This window comes from Peromyscus eremicus, chromosome 15 (genome assembly GCF_949786415.1).
Source record: "Peromyscus eremicus chromosome 15, PerEre_H2_v1, whole genome shotgun sequence".
Taxonomy (NCBI): domain Eukaryota; kingdom Metazoa; phylum Chordata; class Mammalia; order Rodentia; family Cricetidae; genus Peromyscus; species Peromyscus eremicus.
This window is the reverse complement of record NC_081431.1, coordinates 38498147-38521926: the sequence shown is the minus strand read 5'-3', so window position 1 is coordinate 38521926 and position 23780 is coordinate 38498147. Positions and strand designations below refer to the sequence as shown.

The following is a 23780-nucleotide window of genomic DNA, read 5'->3' as shown; positions in this document are numbered from 1 at the left end:
CATCCATGGACAGTTTCTAAGGCTGGGCAGCTTTTCTTTGACATGTGGGACCACCTGCCTGGTAGCCAGGCAACAGAAGCGCGTCCAGTTTGTTTGACAGAATTGAAGGGCTAAGACGGGGAGAATAAAAGTCACTTCTTAAGTCACTGAGCTAAAATAGCCACAAGAAAGGGCCTGAAGGAACACCCGAGCATGCAGACTCCAGCTCTTGCACGCCGGGATGTGTCATCTAGCTGTGGGTCACCTTCTTGAGGACAGACTCTGGTGTCCTTCCCATTTCTCTGGCATGTCAAAACAACTTGGGCAATGTTTCTCTACTTTTCCTTCTGATTCTGTGTTTCCTTCAAAAACTAAGGCTCTGTTTTCCTTTTCTTTTTGAGACTATAATATAATTACATTTCTCTCTTTCCTTTCCTCCCTCCAAGCCCTCCCACATACTCCCCCCCATCTCCTTCAAATTCATGATCTCTTTTTTCACTAATTGTTATCGCATGCATCTATGTATATGTATGTACATTTATATTCCTGAATACAAACTGTTTAGTCTGTATAATGTTACTTGTATGCATGTCTTCAGGGCTGACCATTTGGTACCAGACAACCAATTAGTGTGCTCTTCCTGGAACAGGCCACTTCTGCTCCCAGTTTTCCCCAGTTGCCTGTAGTTCTGTGTAGGATTGAGTCCTCACGGGCTTTTCTCCAGCCACCTTGGCATGTCCACTGGTGCTGTCTTTGTTTAACACATGCCTGACAGGCATGTTGGTGAGATTTTATGGGTGTAGCTTCTACTACTGCTAGGAGATACCATCTCACAGCAAATTCCCCATCATTTGACTCTTACAACCCCCAACCCCTTCCCAAAGTTTCCTGAGTCTTAGGTGTGGGAACTTTGTAGATGGATCCATTGGGACTGGGCTCCATGACTCTGCATTTTGATTGGTTGTGCTTTTCTGCAGTGATCTCCGTCTGTTGCAAAGAGAAGTTTCCTTGATGAGAGGTGAAGACTACATGTATCAGGCTAGACCCTGGAGGAGGGCTTGGGAAGTCTGGGTTAGTAGATCCCTTTTGAGATGGTATCATCCTGTAAGGCATGTATTCTTTGGATCTGGGTATGTAAATATCCGGGACCATGCTAGACAGAGTGGAAAGGGAGATGCTCAAGGTGACATTGGGGTTGTAGTGGGGAAAGATAACCCAGCCTATGCTTGGTACCATGTTAACTAGAATTTAGTTCTTCTTTCGCTCCCCCTCCCCTTTTCTCCCCATCCCTAATGACAAGGTCTTGCTCGTATCCTCAGGTGGCCTGGTACTCACTAGGTAGATCAGGCTGACTTTAAACTCAAGACAATCCTCCTGACTTAGGCTCCAAGTGTTGGGCGAGCAGGCATGAGCCACATGCCTGGACAAATTGGGCTCATCTCATAACAAACTCTACCATGAAGAATTGCTTCCATTTTCAGGTTCAAAGATGAACTCGACCAAGGATATCCCACCAATAAGCAACAGTGCTGGGGTGTTGAGTGAGCAGGGCAGTTTGGGATTCCACCCTCTTACCTCCTCCACCAAATGCTCTGGAAGAGAGATGGGAATGCCTCAGGGTAGGACACAGGCAAGTTTAGCTATGAGTAGTTCACACTTGGAGAAGACAGTGAGTTCTGGACAGGCTCAAGGTTCTCACGTGTGAACGGCATATTTGTCTTCAAATGTAACCAGTTGTGCATAGTCTTAAGTACCTCGGCTGCCTAGGAACCCTGCAGCTGGTTACTGTCAACCGGGGGCAACTTTTACATCCCACACAGAAGGACGAAACTTTTGGTGACTTCAGAGACATCAGGACTCTCACCTACTCGTCTCTTCTTCCAGGATCCCATTTCAAATCCTCCGGGTAAAGACAGTATTTGAGCAAAGTAGGGGAATGTTGTTTACAGCCACTAGCCCTCCAGGAAGTTCAATTTGTGTAATAGTTTTGACAGGCTCCATTGTGGAGAAATCGGAAAGTACAATAAAGAATTAAAAAGTGGAGCCGGGCGGTGGTGGCGCACGCCTTTAATCCCAGCACTCGGGAGGCAGAGCCAGGCGGATTTCTGTGAGTTCGAGGCCAGCCTGGGCTACCAAGTGAGTTCCAGGAAAGGCGCAAAGCTACACAGAGAAACCCTGTTTCGAAAAACCAAAAAAAAAAAAAAAAAAAATGGAAAAAAAAAAAAGAATTAAAAAGTGTAAAGCATGTGGCAGTCCCCTGTTGTGGAATATTAACTGAAGATTGTTACATTCGTGTATGCTGTAGAACATTTGTTTAATGATGCAAAGATGTGTTGCATTCCTTTATGCTGCATTTGTTTAACTCTGTGAAGCTGTGTTACTCTGCCTGCCTAAAGCACCTGCTTGGTCTAATAAAGAGCTGAATGGCCAATAGCAAGGCAGGAGAAAGGATAGGCGGGGCTGGCAGGCAGAGAGGATAAAAAGGAGGAGAACTCTGAGAGGAGATCAAGCAACAAGAAAAGGAGAGAGGACACCAGGGGTCAGCACCCAGCTACACAGCCAGCCACGCAGTAAGAAGTAAAAGAAAGGTACACAGAATAGAGAAAGATGGAAGCCCAGAGGCAAAAGGTAGATGGGAGAATTTAAGTTAAGAAGAGCTGGCTAGAAATAAGCCAATCTAAGTAAGAATTTATTCATAAGTAAGAATAAATCTCCTCTGTGTGATTATTTGGGAGCTGGGTGGCGGGTCCCCCAAAGAGCCAAAAAAAGTAAAAAAAGAAACAACAGTCCCCATAGTGGCTGACCACAGAACCAGTTTCAGGGTCTGTTACTTAATGTGACCTCCCTGGGTAAGCTTTAAAATCTGTGTCTTGATTTTTTTCCTAGACAAATAATAAAAAATTACCTTTTAAAACCCCTTGTATTATTTCAGTAGGATGTTGAGAGGTATAGGAAAGATAATTTCAAGTGTTCGACTATTTGACCAGCTACTTTGAATCAGAATTTTCTCTCTCTCTCCCTCTCTTTCCAGTTAGGCAGATACCCCACCACTGAGCTACATCCCTAGCAAATCTTATTTATTTAATCTTAGTGGTGTGTGTGTGTGTGTGTGTATGTGTCTGTGTGTCTGTCTGTCTGTCTGTCGGTCCATGCTCATATGCCACAGTGTATGTGTGTGTATAGGTTGGAGAACAACCTCATATGTGTCTTTGTTTCTACCTTGTTTGGAGGCAAGTCTCTTTGATGTTCATCACAGTATAAGTCAGACCTCTGGGGGTTTTGCTGTCTCCACCTCCCCATCTCGCTGTTGGAACACTGGGGTTACAGACACATGCTCCCCGGCTGGATTTTACCCTAGTTCTTGGGATTCAAACTCAGGTCTTTTTCCTTGCATGGTAAGCATTCTAGCTGCCAAGCCCCCCCGCCCCCCAGGTCCCTTGCCACTCTTTTTAATGTACATTTTTCTTTTTGAGGAAGGCTCTCATTCTGTATCCCAGGCTGCACTGAAATGAGCCATGTACCCCTGGGTAGTCTCAAACTAACAGATCCGTCTGCCTCAGCCTCTAGGCATGAGCCACCACGGCTAGCTTTTAATATACATTTAAAAAGCAAAGATTGTCAAGGTATTTTCCCAAAGGGTTTTACAAAATGTCACAGTCGCTTAGCAACACAGAAGCTGACTCACAATTTGATCAACATAAAGTCGTTGCTAGGATGGATCATTAACAATATTATTCATAGTAATCATCTCAGTGGCCAGAAACAACAACCATTTCCCTTTGTTTTCTTCTACAGGCAGTTGAGACTGTGTGGACTTGAGCTTGGTAGTCTGCCTTTTTAATCAATGGGTTTCAGGTGGTTGGGAATGTAAATCGCTAGGAGTGCCTGGGTCTGCACACAGATTCCGAAGACAATCATCATGAGCATAGTGAAACAGCGCCACGTAGGGGTGGGAGGCTGGATTGCAACGTTGACATTTCCTCTAAAGGGTTAGGTGGTCTCGGGGCAAGTTCCTTAATTTTCCTAGCGAACGGCTTTCTCCCCTGCAAAATGAAGACGTGGACTCGGAAGCTCCAAGGTCTGCTCTCTACTGTTATTTTTCTGGTTTTTCAAGACAGGGTTTCTCTATATAGTTTTGCGCCTTTCCTGGAACTCACTTTGTAGACCAGGCTGGCCTTGAACTCACAGAGATCTGCCTGGCTCTGCCTCCCGAGTGCTGGGATTAAAGGCATGCGCCACCACCGTCCGGCTTCTACTGTTCTTTATTGTCAAGCCAGAAGGCTGCCCATTTGGGCGAACTAGAACCGTAGGCTCTGGAAAGAGGAGGAGATAACAGCAACTGCCGGGTTGTTGGGAAGGAGGAAGGGCACTCTCTCTCTCTCTCTCTCTCTCTCTCTCTCTCTCTCTCTCTCTCTCTCTCTCTCTCTCTCTCTCTCTCACACACACACACACACACACACACACACACACACACACACACAAACAACAAAAACAAAAACCAAAAACCGTCCAGAAGCCCGAACAACGGCCTTTGAGAGTCCAGATGCCCACAGTGTCCACCAGCTTTACCTTGCAAGTACCAAAAGATGTCTTCCTTACCTGGCCTGCCCCATGCCCCTGACCACACTGCTCCCTTCCCCTTCCCCTGTTGCTACCCCAGGTTCCCTCCCATTAGTGCCCTTCTCATCCCTTCTACATTCGCTAATTCAATGAGTCCCCGGTCTGTTGAATTAAGCCCACTGCTGTCCCTGCCAGAATCCTCTAACAGCTCTAATTGGAAAAACAGCCTCAGCCTCTGCCCATCAAAGCTGATTATATCCGTGAGCAGAGGGGCCTGGACCTCGTCCGGGATGTGAGTTTCACCCTGCCCTGAGCTCATCCCGCGTTCCCTGGGGCAGCGCCGGAGTCAGCGCCGGAGAGGTGCCTTCCCTTCATGAAGGAGCAGCAGCTGGCCCCCGGCTTCTCTGACGGCATAAACAAATTTGTGCGCATCACAGGGAACTGGAAACAACTCGTGCTCAAGGCAAGACATCATTTTTCTCTTCCCTGCATCCACTTTCCCCTTCCACGAATCCCAGAGGAACCTGCCAAATTGGAGGTAAGGATTCACTCCAGGAAAAGGTACTCTTGCCTCAGGAAGCCAACCTGAGGTCCCACAGTCCAACCACACAGCAATTCCCAGGAGCCTGCTCATTTGAACCCTTTTCTCAGGGGTCAGAGGGGTCAACCAATCAAGAGCATGTATCATCGGCTGTACTGAAACCGGATGAGGAGGTAGTGGTTTTAGGATACTCACAGAGTTGCACGCCATCACCTCTTTTTCTGAAGATTTCCCTCGCCCTCAAACTTCACATCCTATTTTTCCCTCTCACACAGCTACACCATCAATCTACCTTCCATGTTGGCTAAACCTCTGGTTTTAAGAGCCACCCCGTGTCTATTCTTTGCTTTCTACTTTGATAAAAGACCTTTGCATGATGTACACAGGATGCCTTTTCTTCTGAAATCTCCAAGCATCAAAACTTGTGACAGCTTTCTGGGTTTTTGCCACACTTGGGACTAAGAAGAGCCCTTTGTGTCCTCACTGCCAAGATGCTGAGCACATTCTGGTCCCTTTGGTGTAAGTCTGGGAATACAGCCCTAGTCTAGCTGATATAACTAGGCAGTATTAGATGTTTAACCAGTGTTAAGAAGCTTGGTTGATTCAGCACGAAGGGTGAGCCATTTCAGCAAACTTAAGAAACCATAAAGATGGCCAGTGCAAACCATCCAGGGGCAGGCACCATCCAGGGGCAGGCACCATCCAGGGGCAGGCACCATCCTGGGGAGTTGAACATCCTCCAAGGAGCATCAGGATCGCCTGGAGGACTTAGAGCCAAACTCTGGAGTGTCTAGGCTCTTTTGGGCTGGGGTGGGCTTGAGGTTCTGCATTTCTCAGTGGTCAAATGCTGCTGTTGCTGATCACATCACACCTCTGTGTGGCACCACACACAGAGAAGTGTATGTACAGAACAGTCACAGTTAGCGCCTCCTTTGTACTGACTAATGGCCACAGCAAGGAAGAGCTGTCATACCTATGCATTCATGCATTTGACCTTATGGACCCCCTCCTTTTTATTTTATTTTATTTTTTTTAGACAGGGTCTCACTCTGTAGCCAGGATGGCCTGGAACTCACTATCAATCCCAGGCTGGCCTTCCAAGTGCTGATATTATTGGGATGCACCCCCATGCCTAGTTCATATTCACTCCTTAAATCTGATGGATTAGGTCAGGACCTTGTCTTGATTACAGTTATTGGTAAATAACACTGGCTTACATTTCCATAAGTATGTTTTATATTCAAATTTTCCACTTCACACTTGGGAGCCAAGATCCACAATTCCTTAATGTGCTTATAACAGGGCATAATCAAATCACACAGAATTTCTGAACAGAAGTGAGATGGAATTTATAGATTATTTTCTCCTTCTAGTTATGGGCACCCTTGAGATTTTACCTGAAACATAAATTTGCATACATCTGTGTCTATTTTGGCCCATCATGTGGAAGGCTCTCCTTTGAACTTGTTCATGTCTTATTTTCATGGGAACATGCCTGGCCCCAAACCCCTAGGCTCCAGGTGCTGAGCCAAGTGTCAGGCACTGGGTCACAGCCAGAGCATTCTTCAGAACATACATTCCTTGTGAAAACAAGTGCTGTCTTCTAGAAGAAAACAGTATTGTCACATCAGGAATGACGCACAGTTATATACGACTCCCCATATGTTATAGAGCATTTTCATGTTAGGGAATAACATACTGTCTATTGCATTACAAATCAATTTACAACATCAGTACACAGAGCTGATTTTCTCAGGAGCTGATGTGATCAGCTGGTGATCAAACCCGGTCTCCAGCTAAGGCTTCGACCACACATCCACCCATTGCTTGACTTAGAATCCACTTGTCATTCTGGAGGGCTTGGGACATCTTCTTAAAAACAACAGAAGCCTACCTGTGGTGTACAGCAAGATAGCAGAAGCCCCTGGGGGCAGACGAGCAGGTGACAGGAGTGTCTATTACCATTCAGTTTTCAGCCTGAAATGTCCAGAAGTCAAACCACGCTCCCTGGAACATTTCAGTCTGTTCATTTGGCTGAAACCACCTCTTCCTGATGCTTGGGTTCCTTCTCTGAGATCCACTAACCATGTCCCACTGGGACTCCGTGGGAGGACTTGGCTCTCGGTGCCATTGAAAAGCCATCCAGGTCACTAGCCTCAGCAGTCCTCATTAAAGCACCCAGGGAGCAGAAGTGGGGGTGGGTGGGGGTGCTTGGCCTTGCTAAGGACTGCAATGACTACAGGCAATGGGTATTCCTGACGGTTCCGGTCCATTCACTCTATCGTTCATCTTCCCATCCCTACCAGCCTAGGTTAACTCTTCTTTCAGTGCTGGTGCCCTGATTGGTCTTACTACTTCTCAATAGACTTGCCAGTGTAACAAGTGTTTATTTTGGTCTTTCCTTGATTCTAATAACAACTTAGTAAAAGTAAAACACAATGAAAATTTAAAAACACTCAGAGCTAGCCACGGTGGCCGACACCTGTAATTCCAGCACATTAGAGTGCAGATGCAAGAGGATTGCTGTGAGTTTAGTTCTAGCCTAGGCTACATAGTGAACACTACACCAGCCAGGGCTACATAGCGAGACCCTGTTTCAAAACAATAACACCCCAAAAGTGGCAACAACAGCCCACCCAAATTCTTAGTACTCATGATAACCACTGTTAGTATTTTGTTATCTTTTCAATATAGGAGGGCATGGAAAGTATTCAGTTTAATAACTTTTCAAAGTATAACTGTGTTGCTTCCTTATTTAAGCCTTTTAAAGACTTTTCCAGCCACAAGGGTGATGTTTGATGCTTAGCCATTCCCTGCCTTCTGGAGTCGGCCTTCTTTGTCCTGAGACTCTGCCTCAGAGCCTGCACCAAGCGTGTGCCTGGCTGACTAGATAGGTCCCACTGGGTCCACAAGGACGGTGTTAACAGGTGGCATGGGCTATACTGAGCCTTACTACAAGCCTTGGGCACCTCCTGTCTCAGTCTCCTCTCCCAGGCCTCAAACACAGATGTGCGGTGCTCACCCCTACAGACTGTCAAGCTTGTGGCCTGTGCGTCCAGCTGCTCCTGTCTTCACGTCCACCTCAGCCTTCCCTCAAGCCATCTTCCCTGCCCAGAACGCTGCTGTCCTTCCAGCCATCATTGTCAGAAAGCCCAGATCAAAGGCTTGGTTTTTTTTTTTTCCAAGGTGCTTAGGAAACCTCCTCCCTCCTGCTTGTGGGCACGCAATACTCCACTTCTGTGCAACACTGAAGAATCAATCAATGCCCTCATCACCATCCATGCCCTCCTGACCTCTCCAATACCTCGTGGCTAGGAGTCATGCTTGTTATGTCCTTCACTCCATCAAGGGCTGTTCACAAGCAGGTGAAGCGAAACCGATCACGGCTATACCAGGCTACGCATGGGCTCCCTGCTTTCCTCCGGTCTGTTCTGGAGTGGTTTCTTCCTGGAGCCAAGACCAAGAGCAGGGAGAGAAAGGCTGCAATCTGACCTGGGCCTTTTCTGGATCTAGGCTGACAGTTAATGGTAGGAAGACTGTAGGTAGATGTAGTCATGACAACAAGAGAAGAATGCTTCCTGTTACCTTACATTATCCCAGGGATTTTAGATGCTTCAGTACAGGATATACATTAGATAAGGGAGCCAGCAGGTCAGAATCTGAGTGCAAAGCCAGTCATCAAGCTGATTTACAAGACTGCTGGATGTGGCTTCTAATCGACTCTGAGTTTCTCAGCAACCCAAGCAAAAGAGAAACACAGTCAGCTAAGACGAATCAGAGTCCAGGAAGAGCTAGCTCTTCTTTTCAAGCTTTGAGAAGCATCTACTTCAAGGAACAGGTCGAGCGCTCCATGGGATTCACTGCCCCATCATTCCGCGTAGAAAAAACAGTTACCCTGACTCCCCTACAAACAGGGATAGAACCCAGAGTCTGCCTCACACATGGATGCCGACTGGGCCTTTGAGCTTGTGGCCTGTGTGTCTCTTTCTCCTCTCCCATGCCTCCCATCCCTGCACCTTTGCCCACACTCACCTTAGCCTTCCCTAAAGTCTTACCCAGAATGCTTCAATCCTTCCTACCATTAGGAAACCAGGATCAAAACTTCATTATTTTCTGTGTGTATGTGAACGTGTTTGTGTGGACTCATGTGTATGCAGGTGTGCAGGTGCACAGGCACTTGACACATGCTTGTAGAGGCCAGAAAACAACCTTGGGTATCATCCTCAGGCACTGTCCACCTTTCTGTTTTGAGGCAGGGTCTCCCACTGTCCTGGAACTTGACAAGCAGGCTTGGTCAGTGAACATCAGGAATCGGACTCAGCCCCTCAGTGCTGGGATGACAAGTACATGCTACCAAGCCTGCCATTTTCTATGTGGGTTCTGGCAATCGAATTCAGATCTTTGATTTTCATGCTTACATGGCAAGTACTATATGAACCGAGCTATCTTGGGTACTCATCCCCCAAAGCCCCTCCCTTCTTTGGAGATGAGGCCTTGCTATGTAGCCCAGGCTAGTCACAAACTCCAGCTCCTCTTCCCTGAGCTGCCAGAGTACTGGGTGTACAGGCATGTACCACCATGTCCAGGCAACAAAATGCAGATTGTATTGTTTTTGCTATTGTTTGCTTTTTGCTTCTGAGACAGGGTTTTTCTTTGTAGCCACGGCTGGCTTCGAACTTGCTATGTAGACTGTGCTGACCTCAGACTTAAGGAGAGCTGCCTGCCTCTACTTTCCAGTGCTGGGATTAGATGTCTGTGGCATCCTATCCCACTAAAGAGCAACTTCTTAGTGTGTGTCGCAGACTAATCTGAGGACACACACCTAAGTGCATCCTGCTGGGAAGCAGTGCCCTGGGGGGTGGCAGCAGTCACTGGAAGCTCTCTGCACATGGGCCTGAGGTGGAGCCTAGGGCCTCTGGGGTAGCTATCTTATTGCTCAGCTCCCCAGGGCAGTAGTTCTCAACCTGTGGGTCATGACCCCCTTGGGGGTCACATGCCAGATATTTACATTCCGAGTCCTAACAGTAGCAACATTATAGTTATGAAGTAGCAATAAAAAGAAAGTAGCTGTTGAGGGGGTCACCACACATGAGGAACTGTATTAAAGGGTCACAGCATTAGGAAGGTTGAGAACCATTGCTCTAAGGTCTTCAGCAGAGCCAGGGAGGACTGGGGACTGACCTCACTCAGCTCTGGCCTCTGTGACCAGCCTCGCTCACTCTGCTGTGTAGCTTTGGAGCCTGTCCTGGAACTCTCTCTGTGGACCAGGCTGGCCTCGAACGCACAGAGATCCACCTGCCTCTGCCTCCCGAGTGCTGGGATTAAAGGCGTGTGCCGCCGCCGCCCGGCTCACCTCTACTTTTCTACCTTTAATGAATTAGAGATTGGGGTCAGCTGTCTGATGATTTTATATTGTCACAAAAAAAAAGATAAACTCCAAATTTGTCATGAGTAATATGTCTTTCCACCAAACTTTTGGCAAATATTTTCTGGGGGAATTTAAATTCATGTTTAAATTAGGGTTGGGGATTTAGCTCAGTGGTAGAGCACTTGCCCAGCAAGCTCAAGGCCCTGGGTTCAGTCTTCAGCTCTGAAAAAAAAATACAAAATAACAAAAAAGACCAAAACAATTTGGGAGGGGAGCAAAATTTTAGAGGGTTTATATCCCTAGGTAAATATACAGAAAAAAACAAATATTTATACACATGTTCAGGACAGAACTTACTCATAAACACCCCAAAGATGGAACTAGCTCAAATATCCATTAACAGATGAACGAAACACGATCCCATCATTGACAGGCTTTGCAACACATGCTTTGACATGGCTGAATCCCCATGCATTCTGCTGAGAGACTGGATCCAGACACGAGTTCACATACTGTATATACCTTTACAGGATGTTTCCATAATAGGCAAATTCACAGAGGACAGGGCAACTGCTTAATGGGCATGGAGTGGTTACCCAGCAATATGGACGTACTAAGTGCTGCTGAACTGTATACTTCACGATGGTAATCTTATGTTTATATGAATTGGGGCAGGGAACTAACCCTGAAGAAATGGCCACCAGTGTTGCTAATGAAAAGCCATCTTATAATTTGACAATTAGCCAGGCAGAGGGTAGGACTGATATCCTTAGGAAAACGAAGGACTCACTCCATCAGGGCCAACACACACACACACACACACACACACACACACACACACACACACACACACACAGAGGAGGGGACAGTAACCACAAGTGAGTGTTAGGCTTACAAAGCTAGAGGTACTTTCTCTTTCATGTGGTTACTGCCCAGGAGTCACACATGTCTCCTCGTGCTAGCACTGGCCTTGAGTAAGTATTCCATAGCAAGAATGCTGGCCCGTGGACTAAAGCACAAATTAAACATAGGCCTCTGTTATTGTCTATTCATGGCTCATCTGCTTTACAAATATTTACATATAAACATTTCCATAATGCTCTCTCCCTATCTGATGAATGTATTCAGCTCCATCTGCTTTTGTATTTATGCAAAGAATTAGTAAGGATGTCCCTTTCCTGTCAAAGACCCTCTGGGGTATTCTGTGGATAAAACTGGACTTAACTTCCCTGGAGTTACTTCACAAACCTGGGGACATTCTCATCTTCTTTCCTGCTGGATTAATGACCTGCCCCAACTCATTTTCTGACAATACTCAAGCAGGACTATAACAGCATATGTCCTTACTCAATGATAACATATTCTTTTGTATTTTTATTTATCCAATTAATAGTCCTTGAATATTGGGTGTCTGTCATATGCTAAACGCTGGGCCAGGTTCTTACTGGGGTTACAACTGTGTCAAGGCAGACGCCAGCCCCAGTGACATGTGCCCTGGATGGATCTCCAACAGGGGAACTGCAGTGTGCTGTGGAAGCACTTTCCAGGAGGACAGGTAGTCTGGGGGAATAGGGAAGGTCACCCTGAGCTTGGGGGAGTCACTTAGTTAAGCTATGGGGCTAGGTCAGCAGGAATCCACACAGGGAAGGGTCCTCCAGAGCTGGGAGATGAAGCAGAAGGTCCTGGCCATGTCCTTTGCCCTGGCTGAGAGCAAGCCAGGACACCCATACCCACAGGGATCTGGGAGGCTCAGCACTGTATGTACCAGCTCAGCTCATCATTCAATGCTAAGTACTTCCTCTTGAGCTCTAATTAGTTCCCTGCACCCCTGGTCCTTAGTCTGTTTCCCCTCTCCCTTTACTGCCCATCCAGGCCCTTTTCTCAAATCACTAGGTGTCATTCTTGGCTGTTGAGGGCTATGGAAGCTCTTTGAGAATCTGATGAAAGCCATGGATACTCCTGTACAAAAAACCCACAGTCACAGAATTCTGCCTATAAGTTAGAGAACTAACCAAATCCCAAACACCCATCCCTGCCTCCTTCCATGGGCTCCAGGCCAAGAGGTCCAGGAGGTCTCTTGCATTCCACCAGGCCTGGCAGTCACAGCGCCCATAAATGGGCAGCATCTGCCCTCCCTGGGCTCGTCCTGACTTAGGGCTCAGTTCTCTGCTTGTGGTACTCCGTCAGGAAGCTCGGATGTGCTCTGTCCATGCCCCTTGATGCTGGCTCTGCACCTTGGTCCCCTAGGTCTGTGCCTGGGTCATTCTTACTCTAGTTGCCTGTTTTTTGGATCCCCTTTCCTCTCCCCTGCCCTCCCCTCCTTTCTTCTCCCTCCCCATCCAATCTCTCCTCCCTTTTCTCTTCCCCCCTGCAGAATCCAGAGCTGCTTTTTCATATATTCCTCCCCAGCCACCTCTCCTTAACACCCTTTGAGCAAAAACCAAGGTTGAGTGTGTGGTGGCACATGTCTGTCATCCCAGCACTCAGAGGTGGACCCAGGAGGACTTCAGCCCATTTGAATCCAGCCCGGTCTTACATAGTGAGTTCCAGGCCAGCCAGGGGAACGCAGGGAGATCCTGTCTCAAAGAGGGCCAACTGCTCAGAAGCTGCTGGGAAGAACTTGTGGACGGGGTTCTGTTTGAGCAGAAGCTCCTGACAGCAGAGTGATTCTGTCCCCAGGGGGCACAGTCAAGTTCAGCAGAGCTGCCCGGGAGTGAGGGAGCAGCTGGTGCGAGGGAATGCCTCCAGGAACAGAACACGGAGAAAGATGACAGGGCAGAATTCTTTAATAGTTGCCTCCACAATGTCTGAAGGCTATGGACATTTCTGCTTCAGTAGGACTCTTCAGAGGAAGAGGTTGGTGAGCCCTGAGTTCTAATGGCAATTTGGAGCCCATCCTCCAGGTGGCGATGCCTTCATGCCAACAGTGGCAGCCTGTGATGGTGTAGGTTGCTCAGGAGGTACCCCGCCACTGTGTCAGGAACGCCTGAGCATCCTCAGAAAACCTAGACTGCCAAGCACAGGGTGGGCCAGGGCTCCAGGGGAAATATACAGCAGCTTCCAATGTCTCCCCTCCTCATTAGTGATAGGACCTCGGTCTTGTTTTCCTTCCTTTCCTTTCTCATTTTGAGATAATTATAGATCCATGAGCAGTTATAAGGAGCAATACAGAAAGATTCTTCATGCAGTTGTTTCGAACGGTGTCTTATAAACGACCATTCCGGATCATGCCAGAACACTGATGTTAACCCCATCCAGTAAACATTCCAATTTTACATGAACAGGAATATGCATGTATTTAGCTCTATGAAATTTTGTCACATGTAGATTTTGGGGGATTGCTAGTGTTCATTACAGTGTTCATGACAAGAATCTGTCATGCTATTCTTTTGTTGTTTTGGTGCAGATTCTCACGTAGCCCAGGCTAGCCTCAAACTCACTATGTAGCCAAGGATGACCTCAAACCCCTGACCTTCCTGCCCTCACCTCCTGAGTGCAGGAGGGGCCACCACACTCGGCGTTCCTTCCTGCCATGCTCTGATAGCTCTGGCCACACACCCCCTTCATTGATCTGTTAATCCTTTCTACAATTTCGTCATTTCACAGTGTTGCGGAAATGAAATCATATGGTATGTAACCTTTTGAGAGAAACTTAATTTTTAGCTGGGCATATTGCCATCCAAAACAACAAACCATGTTTCCCAGCTTCTGGTACATGTCTGGTGCAGTCATGTGACCAAACTCGGATGGACTGCTTTTAAGTGGAAGTGTTCCTCGGAAGGTTGCTTATTGAGAATGGACACAGCTGGAAGAGTCTCCCCTTGGACTTTCATGGTTTCGCTCCTAGTCGGTATTAGGATGTGATGGCTAGGATTACAGCAGCTCTCTTGAACCGTGAGGTAACTTTGATGCTAAAGAGATCTGTGCTTTGGAACTAGAAATAAAAAACTATGACCCTGGTTCCTTAATGGCACCATGGAGCTACTGTATCAGCTCAGTACTATCCATGGTCAGACTTCTTCAAAATCCAAGAGAAATACATTCTCGTATTGTTAAAGCGTTTTTCCCATTTGTTTTATCTGGCTGAACCTGAACTGAACTTACACAAGGTGTTTTCAGGATTTTAAGCAGTGGAGAGGTGCCCTGAGCCAGGTTTCAGAGCAGTAGTTCTTAAACTTCAGTGTGTGTCTGAGTTATTCAACACGGATTGTTGGGCACCAGCCAAGAGAGCTTCCGGAACAGTAGAGGTGCCTGGCCCCAAGAGTGTGCCTTCTAACAAGGTCTTAGGTGACATGGATACTGGACCAGAGCTGTATCTTGAGAACTGCTTGTTTGAATGGATCGACTTGGCAGAGCGGATGTTGATCTGGTGGCATAAAGACTGAATAGGAGGAACCATGTCTGGGACAGAGAAGGCCACCCAGTGACTTCTTGGAAATGAGACTAAAAGTAAGGGGGAGCAGAGGAAATCCAAAGGAGACTGGGAGGATTCCAGGGACAACAGAGTGGGCAGGACCTAGGGGATGGCCTGCTGGAGCTGAGTAGGTACCAAAGATGGCAGGATGGGAGACTGAAGGCCGTCTGTTGACAGAGAGGGCAAGTCCAGAGGGCCTGCTGCTTGGATAGGAGACGTGTGCTATTTGGCGGTGTCAAAGTGGAAAATAAGAACACAGGAGAGGCGGTTGGGCCGCAGGCTGGGAGCTGGAAATGCCCACGCAAGGCTGTCACGGGAGCAGCTGTGTAGATGCGTGGGCAGAGGGCAGCATCACACCAAAACTCACATCGAGAGTTAGGAAGATGGGACAAGTCAGCAGTCCAGTAAGAGAGTGGACAAGGACAGAGGCCAAGGCAGACCCCTATGTGCTGGGAGGTTACAGATTGGCCAGAGTTCTTGTCCCCCTTCTTCCCTTCCCTCTTCTTTCCCCCAGAAATCCGGACACCTCTCTCACAGCTCTCTTTAGAGTTGATAAATAGTATTTCTTGAAACCTTGTAGCTCTTACTGAGAGTTGAGTTCTCTCCCACCCAGACCCCAGATCCAAGGTGGACTTGTTATAGCTAGTTCTCACCGGTGTCTTCCTGGCTTCCAGCATATAGGCCAGGTCATGTGGTGTACCACCTCTTCCGGACCACCACTCTCCCCACAACTGCAAGGGCAGGAAACTCTCTCGTTTCCTTGGAACTTAAGGGAACTAAGGAAAGTCTGTCCTCCTTCAGGGCCCCATCATGGCTGTCTATGGCTACGATGCTATAAGTGTCCTACTCAAGGGAAGGAGGGTCTCAGAAAGGAGGACCGCTGGTACCTAGATGCCAAGGAGCCAGCTTAGGAGGGGATGGGTAACACTGAGACCACTATCAGTGTGAGAGTGGCAGAGCTGAGGTGACAGAGGTCATCACTCTTGATGAAGAGAGGGAGCAGAGAGCCAGGATGTTGGGATGGGGATCACAGGCAGGGCATTTCTTGCAGGAGGTGGAGATCTAAGCTTGGTGTAACAGAAGGAAAGAGCCAGGGGCAAAGGGATAGGCCAGACCCTAGAAAAGAAAAGACAGCGAAGGCACATGGGCCCGAGTGAGTGCCATAGTTAGGTTTCTGTAGCTGTGATAAAACACCACGATCAAAAGCAATGTGGGGAGGAAAACATTTATTCCATCTTACAACTCTCAGATCACACTCCATCTGAGGGAAGTCAGGGCAGGAACTCAAGGCAAGAACCTGGAGGCAAGAACAGAAGAAGAGGCAAGAACAGGAGGAGTGCTGCTTACTGGCTTGCTCCCCATGGCTTGCTCAGCCTGCTTATAGAACCCAGGACCACCATCCCGGGGTAGCATATCCTATAGTGAGCTGGGCCCTCTCGTATCCACATCAATCATCAAGAAACTGCACCACAGGCTTTCCCTGACTAATCTGATGGGGGCATTTTCCCAATTAAGGTTTTTTTTTTCCTTCTCAAATGATTCTCCCTGTGTCAAGTTGACATAAAAACTAACCAGAATAATGAGTAAGGAAGGGTTCACAGAGCCACAGGACAGAGGGCCACTTCAGAGTCAAAGGAGAGGACAAGGGAAAGGCAGAAATGTGGTCGGGAGAGAGCAGAAGCAGCCAAGGTTCTCACAGTGGTACCGCTGTGAGGTACCAGAGATTTAAGGCTGATGGATTCTGAGCACATGAGGGGTGGGCTTGGAGCCCAGTGTCAGGTGAGGCTCTGTGGGTGCAGAGCGGGTGGAAATTCAAACAGGGGGGTGCACTGGGGAAGCAACCCTCGGAAGCTCCATCATGGCTGGTGCTGTGAGACCACTGGGTCGTTCCAATGCCAAAAGAGGAAGGGCCGGCCCCAAGGCCACTGTTCTGATATGCCTGGGCTGAGATGGTAGTGACAGTGTGAGGAGGTCTAGCAGCTGAAGCTGTCTGAGACCACTGTGGAACACACAGTCCACCAAGTTGAGGCCCTCACCATGTATTCAGCATGGTGACACCCCCTTCAGTGGTCATGGGACCAGGAAACTGTCAAAGTGTGGGGCTATCCAGGGACAGCCAAGGATACTAGGACTTTCCTGTGATATATATTTCTATACTCTTCCCTTTCTTCCAAGTGAGATACATTCTGTTAATTAAAAAAAAATTTATGGAACACCTATAATGAAGAAGAGAGAGAAGTGCTCTGATGGCAGGATTTCTGAGTGAGCAGGGCAGGGGCACCAACCACTGACTCAGAGAGGTCAAGGTAGGTATCTTCTCAGAGAAGCTGAGCTCCAGCTGATCTTGGGGGAGTTCTCTAGACCAAAGGTTTATGGGAGAAAGGAGGGAAGAGAGGCGTGTCCTAGGCAGAGGAAGAGCTTGTACCAGTGCTGGGAGTGAGGAAGGGCATGGTGTTCTTTTTTTTTTTTTTTAAAGATTTGTTTATTTTTATTTTATGTGTATGAATGTTTGTTTTTGTTTTTTGTTTTTGTTTTTGTTTTTGTTTTTGTTTTTTTTTGCCTGCATGTATGTCTGTGCACCATGTGTGTACAGGGCTTAGAGAGGCCAGAAGAGGCTGTTGGATCCCTCTGCAAATGGAGTGATAGACCATATGGGTGTTGGGAAGTCAACCTGGATCCTTCAGAAGAGCAGCATGTACTCTAAACTACTGGGCCGTTTCTCCATCCCTCAAACATGGTGTTTTTGAAGAACACAATTCCAGGTTGGCAGGGGACGTCAAAGAGAAGAATGGAAGGAAGAGTGAGACTAGGAAGACAAGGAGCAGCCAGGTGCACAGGCCTCTGGGAATCCCTGTTGGAGCCTGTATTCCCTCTAGGGACCATGGGAAGACCAGGTGTTCCTTGTATGGGTGTGAGTGACAGGAGGAGGAATGGGATGAAGGACAATGTAGGAGTGATGGAGGTGAGTGACAGGAGGAGGGATGGGATGAAGGACAATGTAAGAGTGATGGAGGCACCAATTGGGAGATGCTAGAATAATCTAGCAAGACAATATGACTGGGACTCAGGTAGTGGTCACAGCCTTGGATTTATACACACAAACATGAGATAATTAGAAGGCAAATTCAATCATGGCTAGGGGTGGCTGGATGTGGGTGGTTAGAAAAAGGAGAAATAAATATATCAACAAACCAACCAATGGCTTTGCTTCATGCTGTATCCAGATTGACTCGAAGTAGAAAGGTTGGTGACTGCTAATAGGAATGTCTGCTGGTGGATATGGTAGTCTACATATGTAATCCCAGTACCTGGAAGGTAGGGGCAGAGGATTGAGAGTTCAAGGTCATCCTCAGCTACATAGTGAATTCAGGGCCAGCCTAGCTAGCCTACATGAAACCCTATCACAATAAATAAATAAATAAAGAGTAAAATACATTACAGTTTTTAAAAAGGAATGTCTGGTAGAGAAGTACTCCAAGTTGAGGAAGGAAGGCCTGAACCCCAAGATGGGATGTCTTGTGGAGAAACCTGAGCCTTCCCACCACGGACACTTCTATCTATGTGCCTTTGCCATCCTTCTGTGCGTTTGTGTGATCTGCACAGCGGTGGTGACATTTTATTCTTCAGAATGAGGGAAGAGGGGGCAGAGAGGTGCAGTATAGACAGAAGCAATTAATAGTAAAAAATATCCAGTTTTAGCAATGATTTTCAGAGTTCCAGTAGAGCAGGAAGCAAGAGTGGCATTATCCAAACAGAAGATTAAAACGTATTCTAAGATGAACAACCTCTTTTGTTCTAGGATGCTTCAAGCATGAGTAGGGGTAGAGAAAATGGTAGACAGACCCCTCCTTACCTCAGCAAACCTTCTGATGATTCCGAAGCATGTCCTTATACATCATGTACAATTAATAAACACTTCAGTGTGTCCTCTTTAAGAGTCTCTTAAAAAGATGGCTCAGTGGAAAAAGGCACGTCTCCACCCTTGACAATCTGAGTTCAAGCCCTAGGATTCACAGGATGAGAGGAAAGACCCAACTCCAAAAGTTGTCTTCTAACCTCCATATTCATGTGCCTCTCTCTCTCTCTCTCTCTCTCTCTCTCTCTCTCTCTCTCTCTCTCTCTCTCTCTCTCTCTCTCCTCTCTCCCCTCTGTGTGTGTGTGTGTGTGTGTGTGTGTGTGTGTGCGTGTGTGTCTGTCTGTCTCACACACACATAGCTTATGAACTAAATAAACATAACGGTTTATTTTTAAGTCTCTTTAAAAACATAAAGGCTGAGAAGATGCTGTATAAGTCGTTTCCAGAATTTGGATCCCCCAAACCCATGTGAATACTAGGTGGGCAATGGTGGCTTGCTTGTAACCCAGCCTCAGAAAGCAGAGACAGAGGACCACCAGAGCAAGCTGGCTAAGGAGACTAGCTATGTGGGTGAGCACTCTGGGTTTCATCAAAAAACCTCACTGAATAAGATAGAAGAGCAATAGAGGATGAGACCCAACATCACCTCAGGGTCATATATGGACATGTACTGCCCCTCCAACACACATATGCACATATGAAAATAAAAAAAGAAAAATACAATGCCATTAACACAAATAAGTTCACACTTCCCTAGTATCATTAAAAAATCCAATGTCCATGCACAGAAAATATTTGACCATGCCAAAGCTAAGGTTGGGTGGGTGTCCTCATGGGCACATGGTCGTTGGTACTGTCAACACCATTTGCTATTACCCATGTCCACAGCCTATAGTGTTCTCAAATAGTCTATCTTAGATTATCCCAGGACTCATTAGAGACCCCTAAATGTTGGTTCAGAAGACAACGATAAAATTCTGAATAAAAATATTTTACTGGCTACAGAGTATTTAGCAATTCAGTTGGTTTATGTGGGTAACCAGCTGCAAAATAAGGTGTCAAAAAAAAAACCTGAAGAGGCCAAGTGGTTGTGATGCACACCTTGAATCCCAGCACTTGGGAGGCAGAGACAGGTGGATCTCTGTGAGTTTGAGGCCAGCCTGGTCTACAGAGTGAGTTCCAGGACAGGCACCAAAACTACACAGAGAAACTCTGTCTCAAAACAACAGCAACAACAACTGAAGAAGCAATACAAATATTCATCAACAAAGGAATTAATAGAAAGTTAGATGTATGTGCTATGAAACATTATTCAGCCTTAAAGAGGAAATCATTTCAAATGCTACAATAAACATGAACTTCAAGGACATTGTGCTAGTGAAAATAGGCCATTCACTAAAGGACAAGTCCTGTATGAATCTGCTCATATGGACTATCTAACGTCATCAAATAATAGGAACAGAAAGAAGAGAGTGGGTCGTCAAGGACTATGGGAAGAATAAAAGGGGATTAGCATTTACTGGGTGTACAGCAGTGGTTCTCAGCCTATGGATCAGGACCCCTTTGGGGGCTGAACATTTTCATAGGGGTCACATATCAGATATCCTGCATATGAGATATTTATGTAATGATTCATAACAGTAGCAAAATTACAGTTATGATGTAGCAATGAAAAATAATTTTATGGTTGGGGGTCACCACAACATGCGGAACTGTATTAAAGAGTCACAGCATTCGGAAGGGATTCAGTTTTACAAGATGAAAATGATTTGAGAGATCTGTTGCACAGCAATGTGGACATATCAACACTGTTCAGCTGTGCATCTAAACATGGGTGCCATGCTAGGTTTAGTTATTGCCTTGTATTTTATTTTTGCAGTATTGCCTTACCATGCAGCCTCTGTCTCATGATCCTCCTGCCTCAGCCTTCTGAGTGCTGGGATTACAAGCATCTGCCAGCATACCTGAATTACTTATTTACTTTAGGATTTTCCTTTTTTAAAATTTTTTTTATTAATGATGCCTCTTGGATATTTTTAGTTTTTTTAAAGGTGTGTGATACCGTGTCCAGCTCTTTAAAAAAGGTTTATTTATTGAGAATTTTATAAATTCATAAAATGTGTTTTGATCAATTCCACTCCCGATTCCCTCCTCTCCAATTCTTCCCCCGTCCTCTCTGCCACTTTCCCTCCCAACTTTATGTGCTCTCTTTCTTATTTTATTTTTATTTTTTGATTTTGGTTTTCCAGACAGGGTTTCTCTGTGTAACAGCTGGCTGTCCTGGAACTCGCTCTGTAGACCAGGCTGGTCTTGAACTCACAGAGATCCACCTGCCTGTGCCTCCCAAGTGCTGGGATTAAAGGAATGTGCCACCACTGCCAGCTCCTTATTTTTAAACCTACTGGGTCCACTTAGTGCTGCTCTATGTCATGGGTGCAAAACTGTCTACTGGAGCATGGGAAGTCTTTCAGGGGCTGCATCCCTGAAGGAAGGTCACTCTCCTCCCGACAGCAGCCATCGTTTGCCAACAACCTTTCAGCTGGGGTGGGACTTCACGAGCCCCTACCCCATTTTGCTAGGATTTGCTTGGCTGGGTCTCATACACGCAGTCACAGCCAATGTGAGTCCATGTGCACAATGACCCTGTTATGTCCAGCCAATACTGTTTCACTGCAGTCACCCACTGCTCCTGGCACTTACTCAAGGGACCTTTGAGTGCTGCGGGATGGAAAGGTGGTATAAATGTTTATTTAGAGCTGAGTGTTCCACAGTCTCTTATTCTCTGCACATTGGCTAGTTGTAGGTCTCTATTAATTGTGATCTACTGAAAAAAAAAAAAAAGAGCTTCTCTGACGAGGCTTGAGAGAGTCACTAACCTATGGGTATAAAGATAAGAACTTGGGAGGAAATTTAAACACTGTGTCCATTTAGCTGAACAAAAGTATTACATTCTCCCCTAAGGCCTATGAACTAATGGTCATAGGGTTGGGCTCAGTTAATAGCTCCAGGCATGAGTACAGTCTTGTGGAGCGATCTTAAATCCAATCAGAAAGCAGATGGTTATTCCCTTAACATTCATGCCAACATTGCACCAACCAATCTTGCCAGGCCACTGATGGCTGTAGTTTGTAGAATTCACAGCTGGGTATGATTGTTCAATAATGTTCTCCCCAAGTGGCAGAAAATTGAAACTTCTGGCACTCTGAATGCTTGTAAGGTTTTACCATCAATTTCTAGAGAGTGACCAAGAGCAATGACGACAGCCTGTAATGTTTGAGGGTCTGGGGACCCCACTGACCAACAACTAGAAACCAGACTTGGCACTAGGCTTTTGCTTGGTAGCCTATGGTGTCTGAGGAAGGCATTGTTCCCCTGTGCTAAAGGGTAACTCCATTTAAAGTCCTTTTATATGTGTATATATTTCAGGAAGCTTCTAAGGTAGTGGGTTTCCATATAAGCATTCCAAAAGTCTTTAGTGTTCATTATCCCTCCCACACTGCCCCCTCTACCCTACCCTTCCATCTCCCACCCCATTTAATCCTTCCTGTTCTGTTATTCCCTCTCCATAAGGTCTCTGTTCTATCACCCTTCCCTTGAAATGCCGCCCCCCCAATACAATGGCCCCTCACTGGTTTTGTAACCTTTGAGGATATTCCAAATGAAACACATATCTAGAGATTGAAGGCTAATACTCACATACAAAAGAGAAGTGTTTGTCTTCTGGGTCTGGGTTATTCTATTCAGGATAATTATTTCCAGCTCCATCCATTTTCCTTTACATTTCATAATTTCATTTTTCTTTATAGTTGAATAATATTCAATGTATACCACATTTGCATGATCCATTTATCAAATGATGGACATCTAGGCTGTTATGTGAATAGGGCAACAATGAATAGTGAAATATAGGGTTCTTTGGGAATATACCCAGGGGTGGTGTAGCTGGATCAGATGGTTCATCTATTTCCAGCTTTTTGAGGAATCTCCACACTGATACCCATAGTGACTGCACTGGTTTGCACTCCCACTAACAGGGAATGCCTGTTCCTTTTTCCCTACATCCACGCCAGCATTTATTTTTGTTTTAAAATCCTAGCCATTTTCACTGGGATAAAGTGATATCTCACAGTAGTTTCAATTTGTATTTCCCTGATAGCTAAGGATAGTGAACTCTGTGATTTTATGTGTGCCATATATGTACAAGAGCCCACAGAAGCCAGAAGAGGGAGTTGGGTCCCTTGGCACAGGAGTTACAGGCATTTGTTGGGAACCAAACCTGGGTCCTCAGCAAGAGCAGTAAGTGCTCTTAGTGGCTGGGCCATCTCTCCAGCCTTCTTTTTAAATTTTAAGTGTTTTTAAAAATTAACTTAAGCTAGGCATGGTGGCCCACGCCTTTAATCCCAGCACTCGGGAGGCAGAGGCAGGCAGATCTCTGTGAGTTCGAGGCCAGCCTGGTCTACAGAGTGAGTTCCAGGAAAGGCACAAAACTACACAGAGAAACCCTGTCTCAAAAAACCAAAACCAAAACAACACAAACAACAACAAAAGAACTAAAAAATTAACTTAAAAGCCATCATACAAGACAATAGGTTTAATGACCTCTTCATGTGTGTACCATGCTCTTCATTCATATTTATCTCCACCTACTACACTCCTCCATTCCTCCCCTCCTGCTCTCGCTGAGGCCCTTTCTCTACCCAGTCCCTCTACCATAACTTTTGTAGTTAGGTCCTTTTTAGCTGTAAGAGTTGGAAGGACGTTATAGACTTCTGGGATGCTATTCCTTTTGTCGGGCTTGGGAGGGCATTGGGGTACACTCACTCTCCTTTTGGGGAGCCACTTAGGAAAATGAGGCTGGAAGCCCCTTAGCTTTTGTTTATCAATCAGGAAGCAAATGACTATATCCCATAAGGCTGCCAGAGTTGGGTGTTAGGGGACTGGATAGGCTAGGGAGAGTAGGAATAAGAGGTGTGTGTGTGTGTGTGTGTGTGTGTGTGTGTGTGTGTGTGTGTTGGGGTGTCACCAGTAAGAGAAAGAAAAAAAAAATGTAGACGCCTTTGTC

General features: G+C 46.3%; 2 long non-coding RNA genes across 2 annotated transcripts in view; one reads left to right on the top strand and one right to left on the bottom strand.

The window, feature by feature from the left end:
* Positions 1–3603: 3603 nt before the first annotated feature.
* Positions 3604–4339, bottom strand: LOC131925604 (uncharacterized). Its single transcript, XR_009383302.1, has 2 exons — positions 4137–4339; positions 3604–4022 (listed from the first exon to the last, which is right to left on the bottom strand). It is a non-coding gene; the product is annotated as an uncharacterized LOC131925604 (long non-coding RNA).
* A 641-nt stretch (positions 4340–4980) lies between these two features.
* LOC131925460 (uncharacterized) overlaps positions 4981–23780 on the top strand; it is a 45863-nt gene continuing 27063 nt past the window's right edge. The window contains exon 1 of the long non-coding RNA XR_009383258.1: positions 4981–5077. This is a non-coding gene — a long non-coding RNA (uncharacterized LOC131925460). The remainder of the gene's footprint in view (positions 5078–23780) is intronic.